Here is a 27,492-nt window from a genome sequence, read left to right as displayed (position 1 = left end):
TCTCGCATTTACTAATTTCAGACATGAGTTCAAAGTGTCCATTCTCTTTCACTATTTTGTCTCATTCACTCTTTTCCAGACTTTTTGAATACTTCCAGAAACAAAAATCACAAGATAAGTTAAAGAGGAGTTTTACTTTGTTTTGAAATGTACAGGCAGTCCCCGGTTCTGAATGGGTTCTGTTCTTGAGTTCATTCGCAAGTTGATTTGTGCACAGATCCAAGCACAAGACATGGCAATATAAACTCCTCATTCATAGGTGCAGGGAATGTTCTTCAGTTGGATCCACATAATTATATCCCACATGAAACCACATTCGCAAGTAACCAGAAATTGGGGCTTCAAAAGTTGGGGACACCCTGTAAAATAAGCTTTTTTCTAAAATAAACAGAAACACATTGATCTGTTTGCTGCCAATTCAGTTATAAATCAGGTTTTAATACAATAAAACTCACAACTAAGCAGAAATTGAATTGGTTAAACTGGAATACTGGAGGTAATCTTTGTGTAAATTCACCTCGAAGTCAATGGAAATAAAATCATACAGCATGCAAAATGAGCTGCCGTTTTTATATTGCCCATTTCATGCAACCTCCCAAGACCAATTTATAACCCTCATTATGCTGTTAATGCTAATGAAATTGCAAATGTTAAAATGGTTGTTTCTTGAAAAAAAAAGTTGGCAATTTCCTTTCAATGTGATTATATTTAATGCATCTGAAGCAGTATCCACATTTAGCATCCAGGCAAATAATATTTTCATTTCCATTTAATTGTATGAGCACAGGCTATGCCAGGACAAGGAAACCTCGACGTCAGCATACTCAGTGTCATCTTTTCATCTTATCTACTAGCTTTTTGACCTCTATTCATGTATTTTAAAGATTAAAAAGTACATGATGTCTTGTTAAACCAAGTTACAAAAAAATCACATTCAAAAATATATGTATATCTAAACCATAAGCACCAGTTAATTGTGATGGATTGGAGGTGTCCTTGGCAGGAAAAAAAACGAGATTTGATATAATAAAGTACTGCTTCTACTGCATAATTACTCCTGGTCAACACTTTATTTTCCTTAAAGCTGCTTTTCACAATAATTATGGCTGGAAAGAAGCATATTTTCTTCTTCTATTTTATAGAGAATTCTTTCTTCAGTCGTTCTTTAAAAACTTAACTGAGTTAGATTTCAAAATGTAAATAGCTCTACTTGTCTTCAACTCTTTATCTCATTTGAAATTATTCAGTGTCCACTGCTTGACAAGTATTTACTTTGTCAGTTACTCAAACTCTTGCCTTTGAATCCAGAATCATAGCTTGAAGCCCATCTCCCAGGATTTAAATCTAGGCTGACATCCTGTTGAATGGAGGTGACTTCCTTTGGATTAGCTCTTAAATCAAGTTTCTATCAACTTGGGCAGATAAGTATTAAAGATCTCATGTTACCACTTAAAGAACAAGGAATTCTCCCATTACCTGAGCCAATCTTCTTTCAAATGATACCAAGAGAAATAATTCTCTTAAATGCATTTCCCTTTGTTGGAATCTTGTGTATTTAAAATGTTATTGAATACAATTAATAGCTTTTGCAAGTACAAAGAACTTTGTGCTATTTCCAGAGCACATGGATCAAGGATCTGGCCATTTATCATTTTCCCAAATGCACTTGCTAAAAATGATTATTTTCCTTATTTCCTTTTTCCATGTCACCATGAGTTTTCCCTTTTGTTCCATTTAATGATTTATTCTGGGTGTAACATCAACCCGGTCTAGATAATCCATCTGAGTCTTGCTCAAATGCTCTTCAGTATGTGCCATTGTGTTAAAGGTTTAGATGGAGAGGAATTTCTTAAGTGAGTACAAGACAATTTTCTGATTCAGTATGTGGATGTACCTACTAGAGAAGGTGCAAAACCTGACCTACTCTTGGGAAATAAGGCAGGGCAGGTGACTGAGGTGTCAGTGGGGGAGCACTTTGGGACCAGCGACCATAATTCTAATAATTTTAAAATAGTGATGGAAAAGGATAGACCAGATCTAAAAGTTGAAGTTCTAAATTGGAGAAAGGCTAATTTTGACAGTATAAGGCAAAAACTTTCAAAAGCTGATTGGAGGCAGATGTTCGCAGGTAAAAGGATGGCTGGAAAACGGGAAGCCTTCAGAAATGAGATAACAAGAATCCAGAGAAAGTATATTCCTGTCAGGGTGAAAGGGAAGGCTGGTAGGTATAGGGAATGCTGGATGACTAAAGAAATTGAGGGTTTGGTTAAGAAAAAGAAGGAAGCATATGTAAGGTATAGACAGGATAGATCGAGTGAATCCTTAGAAGAGTATAAAGAAAGTAGGAGTATACTTAAGAGGGAAATCAGGAGGGCAAAATGGGGACATGAGATAGCTTTGGCAAATAGAATTAAGGAGAATCCAAAGGGTTTTTACAAATATATTAAGGGCAAAAGCGTAACTAAGGAGAGAATAGGGCCCCTCAAAGATGAGCAAGGTGGCCTTTGTGTGGAGCCACAGAAAAAGGGGGAGATACTAAATGAATATTTTGCATCAGTATTTACTGTGGAAGATATAGACTGTAGGGAAATAGATGGTGAAAGCTTGCAAAATGTTCAGATTACAGAGGAGGAAATGCTGGATGTCTTGAAACGGTTAAAAGTGGATAAATCCCCAGGACCTGATCAGGTGTACCCGAGAACTCTGTGGGAAGCTAGAGAAGTGATTGCTGGGCCTCTTGCTGAGATATTTGTATCAGCAATAGTCACAGGTGAGGTGCTGGAAGACTAGAGGTTGGCAAATTTGGTGCCACTGTTTAAGAAGGGTGGTAAAGACAAGCCAGGGAACTATGGACTGGTGAGCCTGACCTCAGTGGTGGGCAAGTTGTTGGAGGGAATCCTGAGGGACAGGTTGTACATGTATTTGGAAAGGCAAGGACTGATTTGGGATACTCAATATGGCTTTGTGCATGGGAAATCATGTCTCACAAACTTGATTGAGTTTTTTGAAGAAGTAACAAAGAAGGTTGATGAGGGCAGAGCAGTAGATGTGATCTATATGGACTTCAGTAAGGTGTTCGACAAGGTTCCCCATGGGAGACTGATTAGCAAGGTTAGATCTCATGGAATACAGGGAGAACTAGCCATTTGGATACAGAACTGGCTCAAAGGTAGAAGACAGAGGGTGGTGGTGGAGAGTTGTTCGTAGCTCCTTGAAAGTGGAGTTGCAGGTAGATAGGATAGTGAAGAAGGCGTTTGGTATGCTTTCTTTTATTGGTCAGAGTATTGAGTACAGGAGTTGGGAGGTCATGTTGCAGCTGTACAGGACATTGGTTAGGTCACTGTTGGAATATTGCGTGCAATTCTGGTCTCCTTCCAATCGGAAGGATGTTGTGAAACTTGAAAGGGTTCAGAAAAGATTTACAAGGATGTTGCCAGGGTTGGAAGATCTGAGCTACAGAGAGAGGCTGAACAGGCTGGTGCTGTTTTCCCTGGAGCATCGGATGTTGAGGGGTGATCTCATAGAGGTTTATAAAATCATGAGGGGCATGAATAGGATAAATAGACAAAGTCTTTTCCCTCGGGTTGGGGAGTACAGAACTAGAGGGCATAGTCAATATACAATAGATAATAGGTGCAGGAGTAGGCCATTCTGCTCTTCGAGCCTGTACCACCATTCATTATGATCATGGCTGATCATCCTCAATCAGTATCCTGTTCCTGCCTTATCTCCATAACCCTTGATTCCACTATCCTTGAGAGCTCTATCCAACTCTTTCTTAAACGAATCCAAAGACTGGGCCTCCACTGCCTTCTGGGCAGAGCATTCCACACACCCACCACTCTCTGGGTGAAGTTTCTCCTCATCTCTGTCCTAAATGGCCTACCCCTTATTTTTAAGCTGTGTCCTCTGGTTCGGGACTCATCCATCAGCAGAAATATGTTTCCTGCCTCCAGAGTGTCCAATCCTTTAATAATCTTATACGTCTCAATCAGATCCCCTCTCAGTCTTCTAAACTCAAGGATATACAAGCCCAGTCACTCCAATCTTTCAACATAAGATAATCCTGCCATTCCAGGAATTGACCTCGTGAACCTATGCTGCACTCCCTCAATAGCCAGAATGTCTTTCCTCAAATTTGGAGACCAGAACTGCACGCAATATTCCAGGTGCGGTCTCACCAGGGCCCTGCACAGCTATAGAAGAACCTCTTTGCTTCTATACTCAATCCGTCTTGTTATGAAGGCCAGCATGCTATTAGCTCTCTTCACTACCTGCTGTACCTGCATACTTGCCTTCATTGACTGGTGTACAGGAACACCCAGATCTCTTTGTACTGCCCCTTTACCTAACTTGACTCCATTTAGGTAGTAATCTGCCTTCCTGTTCTTGCCACCAAAGTGGATCACCATACATTTATCCACATTAAACTGCATCTGCCATGCATCTGTCCACTCACCTAACCTGTCCAGGTCACCCTGTAATCTCCTAACATCCTCCTCACATTTCACCTTGCCACCCAACTTAGTATCATCAGCAAATTTGCTAATGTTACTATTAATATGATCGTCTATATCATTAATATATATTGTAAAAAGCTGCAGTCCCAGCACTGATCCCTGTTGTACCCCACTGGTCACCACCTGCCATTCCAAAAGGGAACCGTTTATCACTACTCTTTGTTTCCTGTCAGCCAACCAATTTTCAATCCAAGTCAGTACTTTGCCCCCAATACCATGCACCCTAATTTTGCTCACTAACCTCCTATGTGGGACTTTATCAAATGCTTTCTGAAAGTTCAGGTACGCTACAACCACTGGATCTCCCTTGTCCATCTTCAGAGTTACATCCTCAAAAGATTCCAGAAGATTAATCAAGCATGATTTCCCCTTCATAAATCCATGCTGACTCTGACCTATACTGTTACTGCTATCCAGATGTGTTGCCATTTCATCCTTTATAATTGACTCCAGCATCTTTCCCACCACTGAGGTCAGGCTAACTGGTCTATAATTTCCTGCTTTTCCTCTCGCTCCTTTCTTAAAAAGTGGTACAACATTAGCCACCCTCCAATCCGCAGGAACTGATCCTGAATCCAGGGCACAGGGCCCTGGAAAGATATAAAAGGGACTTAAGCAGCAAATCTTTAACGCAGAGGGTGGTGCGTGTATGGAATGTGCTGCCAAATGAAGTGGTGGTGGCTGGTACAATTGCAACATTTAAAAAGCATCTGATGGGTATATGAATAGGAAGAGTTTAGAGTGATATGAGCAGGGTGCTGGCAGATGGGACTAGATTAGTTTGATATATCTGGTTGGCATGGATGAGTTGGACCAAAGGGTTTGTTTCCATGCTGTACATCTCTACAACTTTATGACTCTACATGTCCCTTGAATTACTTTAGAGAACAAGAAAGATTATTAACCATTTCTTTAAAGATAGGATTCCATCACTTGTGTTTAAAAACCTCAATCATAAAGCATTTGCAAGCAGAATCAGTTGACCTCCATTAACACAGAACTTTTCTTTCCTTACCTTTGTGAGTAGGTCTTTTGTCATGAAGTTTTCAGGCCACACATGCAGGTTTCATTTCAAGACAAACTAGTCAAAGAGAAGACAAAGTCAAGAACTGTCTTCAAGCTTACGCTTCTGTCGAAATCTGTGTATTACAGGTTCACACTATATGGAACCAAACAAGGTAATTTGAGATATACCAGGTTCAGAGCTCATTGTTACATTGCAAGGACACTGTTATATATAATGTGTTTTTCTCTTCATTCTAATGTGATGCGACTCTGACTTTGCCATTTATTTTCCTGTAGCTGATAACAATTATTAAGTTGTGATTACATTACAGTGTGGAAACAGGCCCTTCGGCCCAACAAGTCCACACCGACCCGCCAAAGCGCAACCGACCCATACCCCTACATTTGCCCCTTACCTAACACTATGGGCAATTTAGCATGGCCAATTCACCTGACCTGCACATCTTTGGACTGTGGGAGGAAACCGGAGCACCCGGAGGAAACCCACGCAGACACGGGGAGAAGGTGCAAACTCCACACAGTCAGTCGCCTGAGGCGGGAACTGAACCCGGGTCTCCGGCGCTGTGAGGCAGCAGTGCTAACCACTGTGCCACCGTGCCGCCCACTGTGCCACCATGCCGCCCACAAGTTGCTCCAAGGTCCTAAAGCCATTACATTACACTCTTCACCAGCTTATCCCCTTCAAAAACATTGATTAAGACTTTTATATATTCTCACATGGTTTACTTAGGTTGCTACTTTTTACAACATTTACTGTACATTTTGTCCTTATCTCTCCCACCCCTCCAAAGTCTTTGACTTTATTCATCTGTGGCAATAGGTAGGCAAGAAAAGTCCACGATAAGGCATAGAAACATATGAGGTAAAGTCGATGAACTTTCTTTCTCTCTCCTGGTTTCAATTAGTCAAAAAGTGTGGTGCTGGAAAAGCACAGCAGATCAGGCAGCATCCGAGGGACAGCACTGTCAACATTTCGGGCATAAACCCTTCATCAGCAAGAGGGTGGGGAAGGTAGTTAGGAATGTGATAGGTGAATGCAATTTAGGGGTGATAGTGTGAGGGTAGAGGGGAAGGTGGATTGTATAAGTGAAAAGGAAGATGGACAGGTAGGACAGGTCAAGAGGGTGGTGCAAATTTGCAGGGTTGGATCTGGGATGAGGTGGGGGAGGGGAAATAAGGAAATGGGTGAAGTTGACATTGATGCTGTGTGGTTGAAGGGTCTCAGGTCGGAAGATGAGGCATTCTTCCTCATGTAGAGATTTTACCAATTCAACTGCTGACAGCATATCTTGAATGAGTCGGGATTAAGCAAAGGTAGTGTCACTTTCTGATGCACCACCAGTGGTACAGGACTTTGTTTCGGTGGAGCAGATAGTTTTGGTGGTAAGCAAGGTGGATCAGAACAATGGGTTAGATGATATTGATGGTGACAGATAGTGCCTTGGTTCCTACCTAAACATACAGTTAGTACTGACTCGGCATTTGATTTTTGGCAGTACCCTTTCTCTGATGGTCCTTCATCTAGACCAGTTAACTATTTTCCAAAGTAGACAACATTTTGTGCATGCTCCTGATTCAGTGTTCCTTTTGGAAAGCAGACTGAATTGCTGTACTCTTCTTCTTTGGAAGCAAGTTGCAGTGTAATGTTGGAAGACGAATTTTCAATTTTCACCTCTGAGGTGAGTGGGGTGAAGCAGTAAATTAGCAGCAAAGTAAGCAATTCTGGAATTTTCTTCATCAGATTCTTCACTCTCTGAACTGCGTGTTCTGCCTGTCCATTGACCTGCTTGTATGGAGGCAAATGTATGACATTTTGAAAGCTCAGAATTTATGTAAGCATTTCAAAAATATCATTTTAAAGGTGTGGGCTGTTGTTGGAAACAACAACATCTAGAATACCAGGGTGGTGAACATCTCCCATAAGACTTTCTTTTTGGTTGTTGATGTCAGTCTTTTGACCTCAGCCATCTTGAGTAGTAATTGATCATTATGAGGTGGCCATATGCAAATGATTCTAAGGTTTATTCGGAAATTTGGTCAAAATGAAAGGTTCATTTCTGTATGTGACACATGTAATACAATTGTCAACAAGGTTTTCTAAATGTTCTATGGAATCCCTGGCCATGAAATGGCACTTACAGACTTGTGCTCTACAATTGTTATGCCTAAGTGTACTTGGTGAACCCTCTGAAGTGTATCATTCTGCCATGAATGAATGAGGAATCACCAGCTGATCATCTAAAACCAGTCAATCCTCAATGATTGAGAAGTGTTGTGTGTGTTTGAAGCAAGTCTTCATAGCATGGGCTATGAACTGAGATCCAGACCATCCTTGAGTGCAAGACTTGGGAATAATGAAGACTAAGATCTTTCTTTCATTCAAGATAATGCTGTTGCCTGATCATTTGAGTGCACATCAGTCCCAAAATCATTATTGTCAGACATTTACATATATAAAATGTGACTCTGGAGAGATCATCAGCCAATCTCTGATATTTGCCTTGGACAAACTAAATCTTGTGTGAAAATCTCATCAGTCTGAAGTGAAATTGTTCTATACAAGGAGGCATTTTCACTAACTATTTTATCCAGTAAAATGACCAAAGATTAATGATCAGTCTTAATTATGACCTTTAGGCCCAAACATAATCAGAAAAATGTTCACTTAACCACGAAAGCCTCTCTTTTTTGATGACAGCTTACTGGGTTTCTGTATCCAATAACACTCTTAAGTGTAATGTACGGGTTTTTGATATCCTTTCAGCCGTTCCTGAAAAAGAACTACCGAAAAGCCAGTGACTGAGGCATCTGCAACAATAATTGTGGGATATAATGGATTGTAGTAGGCTAAGATATCGGTGGGGGTCAGCATGTCTTTAACCTTCTGAAAGACCATCTGTTGCTGTGTAGACCAACACAAAGCTTGTGACTCCCTTTTGAGATTTATCAATGGTTCTGAAGGTGTGGAGGAACTGAGACAAATCATTCACCTTATCCAGAAACAGTTGCAGATTGTGCACTAACTTAGGAGTTGCTGTTCATCATACCCTTATCCTCGCTGATGATGTGACCTAGAAAATAAATAGAATCTCAAGAAAATTCATAACTGTCATTCAGTGCAAGACCCACTGCTTGAAAACATTTCAGACCATCATGTAATCTCCGATTATGGAGCTGCTTAGTTTCAGCATACATCAGGATATTGTCCATGTGACGCATGATGCTATCTAATCTGTCTAGAATATTAGACAAAGTGCATTGGAAAGACTCTTGAAGAAGAAGTGATACCAAAGGGTGGGCTGTCACAACACCATCTACTGAAAGAGCAATAAAGGTAGTGAGGAGTTGAGAAATCTCAACCAGAGAGACCTGTCGAAACTTACTATTGGCATTTGAATTTGTAAATATTCTCCCAGTGGGAACTTCCACTGTACAAAACTGAACATAAGAAGAATCTCTCCAGCAACTGCTTCATTGAGTTGTGTGAAATCCACATAAATTTGTATTGAGCCATTGCACTTGGGAACTGTGATCAGACTGCAATAACATTCTGTAGATTCAGTCGCGAGGGAGATAGCTCAGTAAGTCGTGCCAATCTTTAAATCAGTTTTTCTTTGATATTCATGAGACGTACACCTTGAATAAATTCCAGTGAGTCACTTATGAAAAAAAAGGATTATTAACCACTTTACTTGAACACTGTTCCAAATATTTGAGATTTCTTGAGTCTTCTATTCATTTCTGATAAAATCACCTCCCACCTTTCTTTAGTTTACAGATTCCCTGTTCAACATTGGCATGTTTAGGGTCTTAAGCCTACACATTTCTGGTAGAGCAATCTTGATTCCAATATTCTTTAATGTCAAGCTTTTACATCTAAAAATCTTCAGCTCACATCCTTCTCTGTCTCACCTCATTCTCTTGCTCTGTTTCTGGTTGTCTACAACAGAACTACAATTCATTTTTAGGAGTCACCCTAGTAGAGTTTTAGAGTCTTTTAGGCAACACACAACAGTTTCATCTGAACTCTAAAGGACATGTTTTCTCTCTGCAGTCTACTTATTCTAAAACCTAAAATTAAACTGCTTGAACATAGAACCAGCCCCTAGGAACCTCCTCATCCTAAACTTAACATTTTAACCATTTTTTTATTCTTTAGCCAATAGGAATATTGGTTATATGATCATTTATGGGACACAGTTGTATTTTTTTAACAAGAAATCAGATGTCAGACATGTTTTTTAAGAGCACCAATACCACAAAATAAAATAAAGTCATTTATCCCCAAAAGTGCATGTCTATTGCAGTGGTGTGACTTGTAGAGTCACAGTCATACACCATGGAAACAGACTCTTCAGTCCGACTTGTCTATGCCCACCAGATATCCCAATCTAATGTAGTCCTATTTGCCAACATTTGGTCCATACCCCTCTAAACCCTTCCTGTTCATATACCTATCCAAATGTCTTTTAAATGTCATAACTGTATCAGCCTTTACCAGCTCCTCTGGCAGCTTGATCCAAACACATACCCAACCTCTGCATGAAGGAGGTACCTCTCCGGTCCTTTGAAAATCTTTCCCCTCTCGCCTTAAGCCTATGCTCTCTCATTTTGGACTTCCACCTTAGGAAAAATACCTTGGTTATTCACCCCATCCACGCCCCTCATGATTTTATAAACCTCTATAAGGTCACGCCTCCACCTCTGATGCTGCAGGTAAAAAAGCCCAGACTATTCAGCCTCTCCCTGTAACTTAAACTCTTTGGTCACTGTCCAATACCTGCTCTTGTAGCCATTATCTTTATATGGTGAGTCCAGGTCAGTTCCAGTCAATGGCAATTGGAAGGATGTTGATCATGGGGAATAAAGTCCAACACCAGCATTTTCAAATCTGGTCACTGCAACACCCTTCTAAATCTTTTCTGCACGCTCTCAAGTTTAACAGCATCTTCCCTATAGAAGCATGATCAGAATTGTACGCAGTATTCTAAAAGTGGCCTCACCAATGTCCTGTAGATCTGCAACATGACATCCCAACTCCTATACTCAGTGTTCTGACCAATGAAGCAAACATCTTCTTCACCATTCTGTTTACCTGTGACTCCACTGTCATGGAACTATGTACTTGCACCCCTAGGTCTCTTTGTTCAGCAACATTAACTGTATAAGTGTTGCCCTTGGTTTCCCTGACCAAAATACAACACCTCATACTTATCTAAATTAAAATCCATCTGCCACTGTGCAGATGGCCTATCTGATCAAGGCTCGTCGATACTATGAGATAATCTTCTTCACTGTCCACTACGCCACCAATTTTGGTGTCATCTGCAAACTTACTAGCCATGCCTCCTGCTTTGTACTGGATTTGCACCAAACTGGAATGGTGATGTTTTATTGTTGAGCAAGAGATTTTTGGATGCAAAACCCAAGAATTAAAAAAATATTGTAACCAGGACTGATCTAACCAGAAGTGTGTACACTTAAGACCCTAGATTGACAAATGCTGAACGGGGAGTCTGAAACTATAAGAAGGTAGGAGGTAATTTGAAGAGTCAATGTTTGCCAGAAATGAATAGAAGGCTCAAGAAATCTCAAATATGGGTTATATCAGTGATTTACTTCTCCAACTTTGGACAATTATTAATCCATTCCTAGAGTTAGTGAACATGTACATTGGACTTTATAATAAACCTAATCAAAAAGATAATGTGAAGTATTTCTGTAAACATTGCCTCATAAAGGATATAAGATCTTATTTGCAAAATATTGCCATTTATAAAGTGAATAAGGACTTTCTGGGTACATTATATTTTACATTATTTCAGTGGAGCGAATTGCAAAGTAACATTTGGAATAATACAAATATATTTCAACTAGCTCTTGAACAAACAGTTAACTGTCACATGAATCATCGAACTGTATATAGAGAGAGAGCAAAATAATTGTTTCCTGCAGATGCTGGCTAAAAAATGAAATTATGCTTCTCTTTTAATATACTTTCTGTGGAAGAACAACACTCCTTTCTCTCATGAAGGTCATAAAGTGAGTTAATATGCCAGTACCACCTCTAATTTTACAAAATGTAACTGAGTTAAATTATTGGTTTTGGTAGAAGACATGTTGTCAAGCAGGAACAATTTTTAAAAATGGACATTTTTTAAACATGGACTTCATCAGCAAATTCAAAAACACTTGTATCTTCCAAATCAACTATTTTGCCAAATACTAACGATAACTCATGCGAAAGCCAAATTAATTCCATATCGAAAATTCAAATCAATGAAATAATAACGGTGACAATCCTATTGCTAATTCATTTCAATCAATAGAATATTGATTGCTTGAAATGAATTAGCAATAGGATTGTCACCGTTATTATTTCGTTTATTTGAATTTTCGATATGGAATTAATTTGGCTTTCGCATGAGTTATCGTTAGTATTTGGCAAAATAGTTGATTTGGAAGATACAAGTGTTTTTGAAGTTGCTGATGAAGTGAACATAAAAGAAGTTGAAACAAAAAATAAAAAGAAGTGAAGTAATGGGATAACACTCGTAGTTTCTAGTTGTCAAAACTTTACATTAAGTAGCTTGGAGAGAACCTAAATAGATTCATAGTTGGTGTAATTTCACAGCACAAAATCTTAAAGAATTTCACAGAAACTGTCAATTTTAGTGAAAGGCCACTCTTATCCAGCAGCAGTGTTTTTCATAAGCAGTAGAGGACCACGACAACATAAGGTCAAGAGCAGCAGATACTTGGAAACACCATGATCTGCAAGTTCTCCTCAAAGCCAGTCACCATCCTAACTTGGAAATATATCACCTTCAGCATTGCTGAGTCAAAACCCTGGAATTCCACCTCTATTCATGCATATACCTAATTCAAATGGACTGTAGCAACTCAAGAAGGAAACTCCCCACCACCTTGTCAAGAACAATTCAGAATGGGCAATAAACACTGGCCCAGTCAGCAACACCCACATCCCATGAATGAAAGACATTGGAAGTGGCGTTACTGTTACTACTTGCGCTACTGTACAAAAACACCTATGCAGCAAAATTTACCACTTCTTCCCAAGGAATTGAAGAGATTTGGTGTTAAAGTTCCAAGTTAAATGGGAGAAAAATTTATTCCAGTGCTAGATAAAGCATTATGCCTATTGATGATTAAACAAATATTGGGGTTTGTTTTTATATTCGTTGATGGTATATGAGCATGACTGGCTAGGATGGCATTAATTACCTTGTAGATGTGTTAAACCTCACCTGCATTGCTTTGGGTTTTGTAAACTGGACGAGATAGCAGATCTCCTTCCCTAAAGGGTGATAATGAATGGCATGCATTTTACAACAATCAACAATGGTTATGTGATTGCTATTAGATTAGATTCCATAGATTGTGGAAACAGGCCCTTCGGCTCAACAAGTCAACACCGACTCTCCAGAGAGTAACCACCAAGACCCATTTCCCTCTGACTAATGCACCTAACACAATGGACAATTTAGCATGGCCAATTCACCTGACCTGTACATCTTTAGACTGTGGGAGGAAACCAGAGGAAATCCGCACAGACACAGGGAGAATATGGAAACTCCTCACAGACAGTTGCCGATGGCTGAAATCAAACCTGGGTCCCTAAGGCTATGAGGCATCCGTGCTAACCACTGAGCCACCGTGTCACCCTTAGTGTAGCTTTTTAATTCCAGATTCTTATTGCAATTACATTTTACCATCTGCCATGCTAGGATTTGAGGCCATGCCTTCAGAATATTAGCATGGGGTTCTAGATTACTAGTCCAGAGATGCCCTACTCTACCTTGATGTAATGACAATCAGTGTAGGATACTTGAAGTATATCAAAATTTTCTAGAAATGTGTGTGCAAACCACATTTGGAAACCAGCATGCACTTGTGAACCTTAAAAGCAAATTGGTAGTATTTATTAAACATCAATTGCTGCTGTTGTGTTAGACCCTTTTGTTTTATTTGCCAAGATTCGAAAGAATTGGGAGGTGCAGACATTGTCAGTGGGTATCAGAAATCTCACTAAATGATTTCAGTCACTTTTTTGCAATAAACACCAAAGTGTCGTAACATACAAAATATAAAGGGCTGTATCTGCTGGATTGTAAAATTCATTTTTTTTCTGGAAAAGTTACTGAAAGTTGCAGAGCCTCTCAAGATTTAAAGGTTCTGCCCATTCCTTTCTGAACTATTTCTGAACTAATTCCTTTCAAAATTCTAACGGACATTATAGTCCAGCAAATGTTTCATTTAAAAGTAACATCATGAGCATATTTTCCTTAAATTTGGTTCAGAGCACAAAAATAAGCTATTTAATGAAAATAGTCCATATGTGTCTTTATACACTTGGACCTTCTTGCAGCTCTCTCCATCTAACCTTATGATAATATTCCTTTCTTCAGTTCTCCATTAGTGTTTTTCCAGCTTGCCCTTAAAAGCATCTACAGTCACTATAACTGCTCCTTATGGTCATTAGTTCAATATTCTTTCACTCTCGGTGTAAAGATGTTTCTTCTGAATTCTCTCTTGGATCTATTAGTAATTATTGTGGGGAGTATTTTCCTAGCCACTTGGAGACAGGTTTGACATGAGTGTGTAGGTGGGTTTTGGAGCACCAGGAAAACCTGAAACACAAAGTTAAGCCAGTTTGCAGTTGCGTTTCCATCTTGGGTTGCTTTTCTTGGAGGTGGAAAGTTTAATGTCAAGGAACCATACAGTTTTGGAGGGAAGGAAATTAAGGTCTGAGATCCAAAAATGATCCTACTGCCTGCAGCGCCCTTTATATTTCCAGCATCTAGTCCTGGTCTTCCCAGAAGTGAAACCAGCTTTGCATCATTCCTATCAAAATCTTCACCAAGTAAAATTATTAAGGAGGAGTCAGCGACCCAGTAAGTCTAAGAGGAAGAACTAACAGGGGGAGGTTACTGAATGTGATGGGACTGGTGGTCTAAGGTGTATTTGTTTTAATGCAAGGTGTATGGCTGGTAAGGCAGATGAAGTTAGAGCTTTGATGAACTGTGATGTTGTAGCTATTATAGAATCTTGGCTGAGAGTGAGACAAGATGGGCAGCATAATGTTCTGGGACTTCAGGCAAGGTAGATCAGGATGTAAAAGAGATGAAGAAGTTATATTACTGATAATGGAGAATAGCACAGCTCTACTGAGGGAGGACAGCTTGGAGGGCATATCCAGTGAAGCCATATGGATACAGTTCAGGAATAGTAAGGGTGCAATCACTTTGGAATTATATTATGGGCCTCCCAGCATCCAGCAGGTAGTAGAGGAACAGATATGTGGACAAATTACGGAAAAAATTAAAAACAAACAGAGTTGATGTTGTGTGATTGCAACTTCCCCTATATTGACTGGGAATCCCTTAGTGACAATAGGGTTGGATAGGGAATACTTTTATAGTTGTGTCGAAGACATTTTTTTGAAAAAATATGTGAATAGTCCAACAAGGGAAGGGGCCATACCAGCCCTGGTACTGAACCATGCCAGGTGATGGAAGTTTCAGTGAGGGAACATTTCAGGAACAGTGACCATAATTCTGTAAGCTTTTAAATTATTTTTGGATAAGGAAAAGAGTATTCCTTGAGAGAAAGGACTAAACTGTGGGAAGGCTAACTACCACAATATTAGGCAGGAACTGGGGAATGTCAATGGGGGCAGGTGTATGGGTAAATTCACATCTGGCATGTGGGAAACTTCTAAAGGCCAATTGATTAGAGTTCAGGACCAGCATGTTCCCCTGAAATTGAAGAAAAAGAATGGCAAGAATAATAATAAGATGATAGGAAACATTGAGAGCCTAGACAAAAAGAAAAAGGTGACACATGTAAGGTTTAGGAAATTGAAGACAAATAGAGCTTTCAAAGAATACAAAGATATCAGCAAAGAACTCAAACAAGGAATTAAGAGGACTAACAGGGGCCATGAAGTGTGTTTGTCAAACAGAAATAAGGAAAATCTCAAGGTGTTTAGTACATACATAAGGAGTAAGAGGGTAGATAGGGAAAGGGTAGGTCCACTCAGTAACAAAGGAGGTAATTTATGTGTGGAGCCTGAGGAAGTGGGTGAGGTACTTAATGAACACTTTGCATCAGTATTCACAGAGATGAAGGGCATGGTGGATGGTGAGTCTTGGGAGGGGTAAATTGATATTCTGGGGCATGTCAATATCAAAAAAGAGGTTTTGGGCATTTCAAAAAGCATGGAGGTGGACAAGTTCCCAGAATCTGATGGGATCTATTCCAGAATGCTGAGGGAGGCAGGTGAGGAAATTGTTGGCCCTTGTATGAAATCTTTATATTCCCTTTAGTTCCAGGAGAGGTCCTAACAACAGCCTTTGACCAAGAAGGGCAACAGGAATAATCTGAGAAATTACAGATTGATGAGCTTTACATCAGTAGTAGGGAAAATATTCAAAAAGATTCTAAGGGATGGGATTGACTCATATTTGGAAAAGAATGGAGATATTAGCAATAGGCCGAATGGGAAGGTCATATCTTACAAACTTGATTGAGTTTTTTGAGGAAGTGACCAAGATGACTGATGTTGTAGGTGGACTTTGCAATATCTTTGACAAGGTTCCTCACGGCAGGCTAATACAAAAGGTAAACTAAGACTGGATCCATGGTGAGTTGGTAACTTGAATATAGAATTGGCTTGGTCATAGAAGACAGAGAGTGGCAGTTGAAGGGCTTTTTGTGACTAGAGATGTGTGACCAGGGTGTTCCACAGGGATGGATGCTGAGACCTCTGTTGTGTGGAATATACACAAATGATTTGGAGGAGACTGTGGGTGGCCTGATTAGTAAGTTTGCAGGTAGCAGAAAATTTTGGGGGAGCTATGGATAGTGAGGAGGATTACCAAAGGATACTACAGTATATCGATAGACTAGAGACTTAGGTGGAAAAATGGGAGATGGAGTTTAATTTGGACAAATGTGAGGTGTTGCATTTTGCAAGATCTAGTGCAAGAGGAAAGTATCCATTAAATGGCATTAACATACAGAAGGATCCAGGCATACAGGTCCACATTTCCCTGAAAAGCACACCCACAATTGGATAAGGTGGTCAAGAGGGATGTGGCATGCTTGCCTTCATCTGTTGGGGAACAGAGTATAACAATATAGAAGTTATGTTGCAGCTGCATAAAACTTTAATTAGGCCACATTTAGAATATTGTGTACAGTTCTGGTCATCACACTACCAGAACAAGACTTTAGAGAGGGTACAGAGAAAGCTTATTGGGACATTGCCTGATTTGGAGAGAATTAGCTATGAGGAGAGATTGGACAACCTTTGGTTATGCTTGAGCATTGCAGTATAATGGGCAATCTGATATACGTTTAGAGAATGATGAGAGGCATGGAAAGGATAGATAGTCTGAGTCTTTTATCCCTGGGTAGAAATATCAATTACTATGGGATATAGCTTGAAGGTAAATGGATGTAAGTTTAAAGGAGGCGTTAGAGGCAAGGTTATTATAAAGGGGATGCTAGACAACTGGAATGCAGAGCCAGAGGAGGTGGTGGGATGAACATAATAACAACATTTAAGAAGTATCTTGATAGATATATGAATTGGCAGGGAATAGAGGGATCCGGACTGTGTAAAGGCAAAAGGTTTTTAGTTTAGAAAAGCATCATGTATTGGTGCAGTCTTGGTGAATGAAGCGGTTCTTCTTGTGCTGTATTATTCTTTGTTCTTCCATCATCTGAATGTCCTCCATCAAGCCACCTTTCAATCACTTATTATACACAAAGAGCCCCAACCATTCAAACCTTCCCTATAAGGCTATCCTCTCAATTGTAGTGATATTCTTATGAATATTTATGCACTCCCTCCTAAAGCATTGGAACATTTTATAACATCAGGTCTAAAGTTGTATGAAGTATTCAAGTGTGGTCTTTCCAAACTTTTATACTTCTTTAATCTAGCCTCATTGCTTTTTAATTGTCTCCCTCTGTGGAATGAAATTCAGTTCCTTATTTGCTTTTTTCTTCTATCTAGCTTTATTGATCTGAGTTGCTACTTTTAGTGATTTTGTCTATTTGTATCCACAGATCTTCTGTGTCTTCACCCCATTTCAGCAATTATTTTTCTAGGTTTGTGTGGTGTTATGGACCAGACTGAATCCCTTCCAAATATATCAAAAAGATAGCCCAGACACTAACTTATTTCTTATTTAAAGGTAAGTGTAAGGTGCTGTATTTCAGATGTGATTTGATTGGTTAGACTACTAGGCTTTAAGTAAAACACACTTTACTCTTACACCACAGTTAAAATAAAAAAAAGGAAAATTAACATAACTTTAACTCCATCAAAATATTTAACAAAATAATATATATTTTAGCTGCTACTCATCAACTATTCCAGTACAGTAGCATCCTGTAATATGCCCTCGGCAAAGGCAAATTCAGCAAAACAGATCCCCATCACTTGCTATCTGCAGTCCAAGTGAAACCAGTAGCTTTTTGCAGCAACTGAGAGAGAGCTAATTCTAGCAGCTTCAACTCCAAAACCCCCCAACTTCAACAATTGAAAGCAAAAACTAAATCTCTGGGTCTGTGTCAGCCTGACTCGACCCACAAATGCTTCTTTTGTCTGGTGTGAGACTAGATTGTTACCCTACTTCTACTCCTGAAGCAGGGCTTGAACTCACAACTTTCTGACTCAGAAGCTATCCCTGTAATGATGTAAATGTATATATCTATGTTGAAATTCATTCATGAATCAATTCTGCAATTTTATCAAACTTTCCACTTTCATTTCAGTCATCCACTCTTAATGATAACTCCAATTTGATGCCTTCATAAGTTTTAAAATTGTACTTCTTATCCCAAGTCATTGACGTAAATAGTAAACAACAGTGATCTCAGCAATCATGCACCAATCAACTTTACCTTTTTCCAATCTGAGTAACTGTGATAATTAATACTTACACTCTTCCGTCTGCTTTTTTTTTGTTTGTGAATCGAAAAATGCAAACTTTTTGAAAAAAAAATTTTTAATTAAGAAATTATTTCCTTTTGATCTTGCTTAGTAAGAAAATTGACCATAAAATCATAGAAATAAATAAATGTATACAATTGGGGTACTGACTTGGCAATGAAATCAATTCATTTTACATTGAAAACATGAGGAAATGTAAATATAGTACAGAGAGTGGTAGTTGAAGGGCTTTTTGTGACTAGAGATGTGAGACCAGGGTGTTCCTCAGGGATCAATGCTGAGACCTCTGTTGTGTGGAATATACACAAATGATTTGGAGGAGAATGTGGGTGGCCTGATTAGTAAGTTTGCAGGTAGCAGAAAATTTTGGGGGAGCTGTGGATAGTGATGAGGATTACCAAAGGATACTACAGTATATCAATAGACTAGATTCGGTGGAAAAATGGGAGATGGAGTTTAATTTGGACAAATGTGAGGTGTTACATTTTGCAAGATCTAGTGCAAGAGGAAAGTATCCATTAAATGGCATTAACATACAGAAGGATCCAGGCATACAGCTCCACATTTCCCTGAAGGTCACACCCACAATTGGGTAAGGTTAGCTTCAATCTGTTGTTCTGTAACAATTTTTTTCTGGAATACCACAAGTGACATATTGCAAACTCCCATGCTTCTCCACAATTCAGATATTATTTATGTTATTCATTCACGGCAGTTCATGCTCTTTGTTTTTATCTTGGTTATTGTTATGGCATGATTAATTTCTTTTTTCAATTTGTTTCCCTAAATGATCATTGTGGGCTCCATTTCCAAAACACTGCCTTCTCTTTGAAGGACAGGAGGATAGATGTCCAGATCTCCCTTGTTGCCCTCACTGTGCCGCATCACTGCATTGAGAGTAATATGTTGCTCAGTGCCATAAAGCTAATGGAGGGCTACTCGCATTCACCCAATTATAACATCCTGTCTTTCATCCATAAGGCCCAGCTGACATCCTGCTTTGCTAAAACAGATCTGTCTCTCAGCAGGCCATGTACTGCTAAAATGCTTCAGGCATTTGGACTATGTTTTTCTGCAATATTTTAATCGGATGGAGAGGTGCACTTAAGCTTTCACCTTACATTCTGAAACATCAGGATAATTGACAGATGACTTGAGGAATTAAGGGAAATGTTTGATTGCTGACGTCGAAATTTAAATGACGAGCAACATCGAGCCAGCTGAATTGAGCAATTTAAGCACAGCAGGTATTTTTGGCTTGTTTCTAATTTGAATTAATTGATAATTCAATGTAAGCAATTTTAAATTGAGTAAATTGTGCTCTATTTGTTGCAAATAAACAAAAGACAATGAGGCTCTGTTAAATGAAATGTTTTTATTTAGTCTCTCTCGTGCTTAGAAAATAGGATATTTTTAAAATTTAAACCGGAAATGTAACCACAGTTGAAAGCAATCAATTAAATTTATATGAACAATTAGGGTGCAAAGTTCAGCTCCTTTTCCTGGAGTTTATCAATGCTATGAGTGTTATTTTGCTCCAAAATAGCATTATGATGCCCACTCACATATAATATGATGTTCACACTCATGTTGTCATTTTGGAGCTCAGCATAGATTATCGCCCTTTTTTATCCTCACAGAGTTGAACATAGTCAGCAGCATAACCCATGCATCAATGCTATTTCAACTACTTTACAGGTTAGTTCCTTCCCACTGACTGTTGGTACAATTGTACAAGTAAATGCTTGGCGTCTTTCTAAAGCTGCCTAAAATTGATAAAGTCTACAGGGAGTTCTGTGGCATATGCTGCAGGACTTTGTCTGTATAAATTGCTTGGTTTTAGACATAGGTTCAGTGATGTGCATTTAACAAAGATTAAGGGAATGGCAAGAAGACTGACCAGAGGTGACACAGAGTAGGACACATTGATGGAAGGTGATGGGGGAATGAGGATTGAGGTAGGGGCTTTTGACAGGAAGCTATATTTCCTCAGGGTACACACTTAACAATTTTTTAGCCTAAAACCTCAGCAAGAAACGGTACTTTAAACATGTCAACTTCACAAATGTGCTTGTCTCCGTAATCTCCCACCTGCTGCAACTGCAGTCTACGAACAGTGGTGGCATTGCCAATAGCTGTGAAGGTGACCACAGTCACAAACTTCTTTCTTTTTGAGGCTGAAGCAGGAATTATTTGCAACATCTCCCAGTTTATCATTTACTGTTAAATATACTTACTAAGGCTCTGTCTTCCAGTGAAGCTGAATACATTTGATTTGTTCTTGTCAGGTTGAAGCAGATAGAGCAAGTGCATGAATCTGTGTAAATTGTAGGCTTCTCTATGGAGCAGGATGCTATTGATTTTATGTACATCTCTTTGCAAGTGCTGCATATATATTTGTGAGAATTAAACTAGTGAAAGGGATTTCACTTCCTCAGTGTTCAGTTTGTGAATGGCCAGATGAAGGGTCACATAATTCCTTGATTCTGTGGCATCAGCTGCAATTATAAGTTTTGAATCACCAATGACAAAGCACAGGATGGCCACTGGGGAATAAAGACTCTCCTTTGACAACCTGGCTCACAGATAGCACTCACACAATTTGTAATGATCTTCTGCATGCTTCACAACCTCACCATTATGAGGGCACAAACTGTGCCGAAGGCAATATAGCAAATAGCTAAGGAGGATGCAAACAATGCAGTCCATTTCTGGTGCACTGCCATTGATCAATTCATCTGATTGTGATATCAATAAACATAATCCCAATCTGGCCATTCCCCAACTGTTTCACTGCTACTGAGCATTACAGCACATGCTCAGAGCTTAATACTAAAATAAAAACCAATACAAAATAAAACTTACAAATTAAATTTACAATTCAAAATTAGCCATGGTTTCCTGCTAATGGTTTGCTCTATCTATGCCCCTCAAAATTGTGTGTATTTCAATCCTGTTCCTTCTCAGCCTCCTCTGCTCTCAGGAAAACATTCCAGTCTGTCCAATCTCTCTTCATAACTAGACCTCTCCAGCCCAGGCAACATTCTGGTAAATCTCCTTTCCTTTCTAGGTTGTGGATTCCAGAATCACATACTATACTTTAGCTGTGGCCTAACTAACTTTCAACACTACCCCAGCATAACTTTCTTGCTCTTAAACACCATGCCTCTACTAATAAAGCAAATATCTTATATGTCTTCTTAATCATTTAATCTCCCTGTACTGCTACTTTAAAGGACCAGTGGACATGCACACCAAGGTACAGATTAGATTAGATTACTTACAGTGTGGAAACAGGCCCTTTGGCCCAACAAGTCCACACGGACCCGCCGAAGCGCAACCCGCCCATACCCTTACATTTACCCCTTTAACCTAACACTAGGGGCAATTTAGCATGGCCAATTCACCTGACCTGCACATCTTTGGATTGTGGGAGGAAACCGGAGCACCCGGAGAAAACCCACGCAGACACGGGGAGAATGTGCAAACTCCACACAGTCAGTCGCCTGAGTCGGGAATTGAACCCGGGTCTCTGGCGCTGTGAGGCAGCAGTGCTAACCACTGTGCCACCGTGCCGTACCTTTGATCCTCAGTGCTTCCCAGGATCCTGTTTATTGTGTATTCCCTTGCCTTGTTTGTCCTGCTCAAGTATTCACACTTATTTAAATTGAATTCCATTTGCTACTTATTAGCCCATTTTGTAATCTAAGGTAATATTCCCCATTATTTACCACACCAACAATGTTTTAATCATCAGTGAACTTTCTGAATCCTCCAAGATTCAAGTCTAAATTATTTATACATACTACAATGTGAAAAGGAAGATTTGGTATAAGGATATGTAAGGATTCAATCATGTAGGTGGTGATAGACTCTGCTTCACTATAGGTCATCACCATCCCCTCCATAGGAGACATACAACTCCTGGTTAGCTCTGCTAACTCTAGTTATGTGGCAACATGTCCTGCAGGTAAGAGGGAAGTGTGTTTGTGAGTCCTGTGCAATGAATGTTAATAATGTGGCTGACATGGTTGAAAAACGGCAGTGTGTGCAAAAGAAGATGTAGGAATGAGCTTACAGCAGATGTTTTCTAAGTATGTGATGGTGAGTGAAACTAAAACTATTAGGTAAGTATCATGATTCTTAGAAATTGTGACAGGTAAGTAATGGGGTAATGATGCATTGAACAGAGTTGGAAATTTGTTGATGGTATTTGAAGATGAAAGCACTAACCTTGACCACGACAGTGATGTATATGAACTCTTGCCACTCTATATCCAGGTCATCAGGAATGGATGCTTGGTGTTGACTATTATAGCTATCTGGTCCTATTACATTTGCAAAGTTTGATTGCAGAGTCTCCCTATCCTTGAGCATTCAGTGCACACTCAGAAAACCTTGGAGTATGACCTCTGTGCTGTTGGATCATGACATATTGTTCTTCATCCTCATATCTTCTTCCACAAGCAGCTCCTGTACTTGTCCAAACCAGCAACACCCTTGCCTGTAACAGGTGTTGGCTGGCTTTATATGGTCCTGAACCTGGGCCTCCCAATGAGACTGTAAATTTTACAATTAGTGATAGCTGAATGTAGGAATCATGTAAATTGACAGGGAGCAAGAACTTGGCATATGGCTTTGGCAAGCAAATAGCACGAGATCATCATCACACATCATGATCCTCATATGCATTTCTGGATTCAAGGGAGACTTCTTTGCAATTACACATCTCTCCTCTTTAAAACATGAGACATGCCTGAACAATAGATGTTTATTTCTTAGTACTTATTTCTCTCAAGTTTCTATTTAAGAGTTTCAGAGAACACAACCTATACTTTTCTCTCCTAAAATGATGGATAAAGCAACAATGCTCTTTGTAATGGGAAATGAATGAAAAACAAAGCATGATGTGTGCTTTAGGAAGAAAGTGAATAGATTAGATTAGGTTAAGAGGAAATAAGCTGAAGGAGAGCATTCAGCTCCATCCGGGAAAGCTTTGTGGTATTTCTGATCCACTCAGTTAGGAATTAAGTACTGTACTCAGCTGTCCCTGTGCGACATGGAGAAAGTTTTGTAGTTGTAGGATATCTTTCCTGTCAGTATGTTGCAGGAGAGATGATGTAAAAGGGAACATTTGCAAAATATAGTTATGAACTGGAGCAGAAAATGTGAATTCATTCTTCTTTTGTGATGTCTTTTTCTCCTTTCCCTTCGGCTCATCACTCACATTAATCTCTGGATTTATTTCTACAATTAGCTTTAAACATGATGCATGCCAGGTATTTATTCAATTCTTTTCAAGTGCCCTTGAAACATTGAAATGATGTGTACTAATATTATTTCTTTTCAATCATGCTTTTTCAAAGTGGTCTTATAACAGATATGATGTAGTTAACTATATAGCAAAGGGCCTCTGATTTTGCTTTAATTTGCACACATGTTCACTGCTGTAGACTGCTAGTTAATCCAAAGTTGTCCATCCTTGCTATTAGACTCAAGGCTCAATCATACCATATTCAGTGCAGATTTTGGCACTTCCCTCTTTGACAGTGAGAAAATCCTCCTGGGTAGGGAAAGGTGATGGTTGCATTTTGTTTTAGAATTGTAATTGACTGGAATAGATCACAATACATGCCAACACAACTAATATTCCCATCTGAACAAATCAGTAATCATTATCATAAATAAATCAGTATTGTCATTAAAATTTCAACAAAGTTGAACACTGAATGGTTGAAATCTATGTGCAATATCATCGCAGCTGCTTTCTTTCGAACAGGATTTTCGTAATGCATAATGACAGGCATGTGAAATTCTCCGCTATGCCCAATTTAAATAAGAAAAGTACCCAGCTGTTTGTCTGCGGGGAGCCTTTTGAACTAGTTAACATTGCAGTGAAGTATTGGCATGGATCTGTCATGACCAATGTTTGTGATGGAATAAATCTGGGATCATGCATTATAAAGTGCCACCAAAGAAGTGTGTTGACACAACAATACAGCAAGTTTGATATGTACAGTACTATTTCCCTGCAATAGCTTGGTGCCAATTTATTAAGTGCCAATGGAATCTTTATCATTACTCACTGTGGGTAGTAAGAGTTAAGTAAAGTTGGAGAATACACAAATTTAATCTTATAAATATGGTGTAATCATATCCAAGACAAGAAATGAAGATCAGTGGAAAATGTGTAAAGCCAATTTTTACTGTATAAGATTCAATCATTTTAGACAGTTCTTTAGTGGTGGATATTACATTGTATTGGGACATTGCAAATAAAGCTTGGCCTAAATACTCTCACTAAATATAATTAAACCAGAACACATGGAATTTTCACTCAAAGGACAATACAATATTCAAGGGGATCCCAAAGCAACTACGATTATGAATGTACTCAGGGAGAAAATGTAGGAATGTAGTAGCCAATGCTTAAATAAAACTCTCGTAGTGTGATAAAGATCAGAAAATCCATTTTGGTGAAGCAGGCTGCGGGAGACTAGGAATACATTGCCTCTCTTTGTTGAGTTTTTTACAATGGGATCTTTTATGTCCATCTGAGAGAGCAGGTCAAGCCAAGGTTATATTAAAACACCTCATCCAGAGGATAACACCATACTGGAACAGCAGCCTAGACATTTGTTCTTAGGTCTTGAGTATGGAACTTGAATTTTCTGACTCAGGTGAAACTGTTAACAATAGGTTCATGATCATATACTATTTACCACTCAATTTACAATGAGAGTCATTATCCATTAACTCTCTAAGTTTTGCATTTGATGTTTGGCTTTAAGATTTTAAATTACCCACTTTCTAATAATTAAAACCGATCTATTTTAAAATTCCAAATACTATTTTAGTTTGGTGAGAATAGCAAATCCTTTGTCATCACATGGTCATGTGGAATAATCGAATTTGTTAAATTACATTAGTTATTTTGGGCTATTAGCAGCATTAGTACACAGAATTGTAGAATCATAGAATTTTACAGTACAAAAGGAGGCCATTTGACCCATCGTATCTGCTCTGGCTTCTGAAAGAGCGACCCCATTAATTCTGCTTTCCAGTCTTCTCGCTGTAGCCCTCAAATATCATCACTTTCAAATACACATCTAGCTCTTTTTTGAAACCTCCCATGGAATCACCTTCATCACTTCACCAGAGAGTGATTCCAAATCCTCACTATTCTTTGGGTAATGATATTTCTCCTCATCTCTCTCCTAGCTCTCTTGCTGACAATCTTGAAATTGTGACCCCCTAGTTACTGACATGCTAACTCAGTGAAGGTGAGCATCTTTCTATAACTTGTCAAAATTGTTCAAAATTGTGAACACCTCAGTAAGGTCACCTTTTAATCTCCTCTGCTCCAATTTCTGAAATCTTTCCTTGTATCTAGAATCCCTTATTCCTGGTATCATTCTAATAAATCTCCTTTACACTCTCTCTTGGGCTTTAACATCGTTCCTTAAATAAGGTGCTCAGAATTGGACACAATACTCCAAATGCAGTCTGACAATTGATTTGCAGAGGTGTAGCATCACTTCCCTGCTTTTCTATTCTATGTCACTATTTATAAACCTAAGGATCTGATAAGCCTTCTTAACAACTATTTCAATTTACCTGGTGACCTTCAGAGATTTGTGCACGTGAACTTCACAGTCCATCTGCTCCTGTACCATTGACCCTGCTGTATTGTCTCCTCATGTTTCTTCTACCAAAATTCTGGTCTCCTTCCTATCAGAAAGATGTTATGAAACTTGAAAGGATGTTACCAGGGTTAGATGGTTTGAGCTATAGGGAGAGGCTGAATAGGCTGGGCTGTTTTCCCTGGGGCGTCAGAGGGTGAGGGGTGACCTATAGAGGTTTATAAAATTATGAAGGACATGGATAGGGTAAATAGACAAGGTCTTTTCCCTGAGGTGGGGGAGTCCAAAACTGGAGGGCATAGGTTTAGGGTGAGAGGGGAGAGATTTACAAGAGACCTAAGGGGCAACATTTTGTGTGGAATGAGCTGCTCGAGGAAGTGGTGGAGGCTGTTACAATTACGACATTTAAAAGGCATCCAGATGAGTAAATGAACAATAAGTGTTTGGAGGCAAATGGGACTAGATTTATTTAGGACATCTCTCAGCATGGAAGAGTTGGACCGAAAGGTTTACTTCCATGCTGTATATCTCTATGACTAAAAATGCATTATCTCACATTTCTCTGCATTGAAATTCATCTGTCCGGTGGCTTCTCATGTGGCCAATTTGTCAATATCCCTCTGAAGTTGCTCAGCATCATTTTAAGAATTCACTATTCTCTCTAACTTACTGTGATCTACAAGTTTAGAGATTTTGCCTTCAACATCCATCAGCCAAGGATCCATACACCAATCCCTGAGGAACACCACATTCAACTCATCTTCAATCTGAGAAATACTCATCTATATCTCTCCTCTGTTTTCTATCTTTTAGCCAACTTCTAATGCATGCTGCCAGGGACCCATCAATCCCAAACCTTACTAATTTTCTAACCAAATCCTTTCCAAAATTCCAAATATATAACATCCATAGCCCTACCCTCATCACTGCCTGTGTCACCTTGCCAAAGAACTCAATAAAATTTGGAAGACATAACCTGCCCTTGACAAAGCTATGTTTTCTGTCAAGTATTAATTATTTTTCTCCAAATATATATTTATTTTTATAGTAACCATCAACTTGCATTTTATTTCAAAAAGGGTAAAGTTAACTTTGTTCTTTTATGAGTTCAGTAATGGACTAATGCGATACAGTTTTACAATGATAGCATACACTGTGTACTTTGCAAACTTCAAGTTGTAAGTTCAAAAAATGGATTCCCCAAAATTAAAACTTGCCTAAAATTGAGAAATCACCCATTACTTAAAAAGCACTGAAGTCCATATTGTTGTACTTTGAAAATAAATGTAAGCAGACTATTATGACTGGCAGCTAG

The 27,492-nt window shown here is 39.1% G+C and overlaps 1 long non-coding RNA gene across 1 annotated transcript; it reads right to left on the bottom strand.

The window, feature by feature from the left end:
- LOC148145867 (uncharacterized) lies at positions 1-27,426 on the bottom strand. Its single transcript, XR_015761217.1, has 3 exons — positions 27,395-27,426; positions 5,536-5,601; positions 1-378 (listed from the first exon to the last, which is right to left on the bottom strand). It is a non-coding gene; the product is annotated as an uncharacterized LOC148145867 (long non-coding RNA).
- Positions 27,427-27,492: the final 66 nt, after the last annotated feature.

This window comes from Chiloscyllium plagiosum, unplaced genomic scaffold (assembly GCF_037043375.1).
Source record: "Chiloscyllium plagiosum isolate Xiang-an unplaced genomic scaffold, Cpla_swu_hap1 HiC_scaffold_23, whole genome shotgun sequence".
Lineage (NCBI taxonomy): Eukaryota > Metazoa > Chordata > Chondrichthyes > Orectolobiformes > Hemiscylliidae > Chiloscyllium > Chiloscyllium plagiosum.
This window is presented reverse-complemented; position numbering and strand designations above follow the sequence as displayed.